The sequence below is a fragment of the Pteropus alecto genome, unplaced genomic scaffold (assembly GCF_000325575.1).
Source record: "Pteropus alecto unplaced genomic scaffold, ASM32557v1 scaffold237, whole genome shotgun sequence".
NCBI classification, from domain to species: domain Eukaryota; kingdom Metazoa; phylum Chordata; class Mammalia; order Chiroptera; family Pteropodidae; genus Pteropus; species Pteropus alecto.
The window spans coordinates 2513852-2514936 of record NW_006440624.1 but is presented as its reverse complement, the minus strand read 5'-3'; the positions used below and the strand labels follow the sequence as shown (position 1 = coordinate 2514936).

The 1085-nt window shown below is 36.0% G+C and overlaps 1 pseudogene; it reads left to right on the top strand.

The window, feature by feature from the left end:
* Nucleotides 1-659: 659 nt before the first annotated feature.
* Nucleotides 660-778, top strand: LOC112484214 (annotated as a pseudogene).
* Nucleotides 779-1085: the final 307 nt, after the last annotated feature.

Sequence of the window (1085 nt, the reverse complement as noted above, 5' to 3'; positions counted from 1 at the left end):
CTACATTGCGGTGGATATTAAAGGATTTAACACACATATCCCTTTTTTCCACTCATTTTCTTTCCCTTTCCTATCTTCTTTATATTCCAAATAACCATTCATTAGTCTTTAATAGCAAGGCCACAGTCTTAGAGGTATTGATAATCTTTGGTCATTGAACAACCTCTAGAGCAGGATCTTGTCAATAGATTTTCATCAGTCCCTTTCTCTTTTAACTAATTACTTCTGCTATATTTCTCTAAGATAATTTACCTCCTATGAGAAAGATGTAGTCCTATAACTACAACCACAATTTCAATACATAAGAAATCCAGTCATAAACATTAAGGCCTATCCCAAATAATCTATGATGAAGGAGGCAAAAATATACAATGGGGTAAAGATAGATTTTTCAATAAATGGTGGTGGGAAAACTGGACAGATACATTCAAAAAATGAAACTAGACAAACTTCCTATACTATATACAAAACAAATTAAAAGCTTCAATGTAAGACTGGAAACTACAAAACTCCTACATAGGCAGTAAACTCTCTGACATTACTCTTAGTAATATTTTTTGGATATGTCTTCTTAGACTAGGGAAACAAAAGAAAAAATAAACAAATGAGACTACATCAAACTAAAAAAGTTTTTGCATGGCAAAGAAAATGGTCAACAAGTCTATGGCAATGCCACCGTGAATGTGCCTGATCTCGGCTGTTCTCAGAAGCTAAGCAGGGTTGGGCCTGGTTAGTACTTGGATGGGAGACCACCTAGGAATACCAGGTGCTATAGGCATTAAAAAAGAAAGAGAGAGAGAGAGAGAAGGAAAGGAAGGAAGGAAGGAAAGGAAGGAAAGGAAAGAAGGATGGAAGGAAGGAAGGAAGGAAGGATGGAAGGAAGGAAGGAAAAGGAAGGAAGGAAGGAAGGAAGGAAGGAAAACATTTGTTTCATATTCAAAATGAAACTTTTCTGCTTTAATGTTCATTTGTTACTGGTCAACTCATCCAAAATCAGGACTTATGCAAAATCCCTGGTACTTAATGACAGGTAAGAATGAGCTGTGTGTTGATTTGGCAGTAAGAGATATTGGAGTGCCAAATTG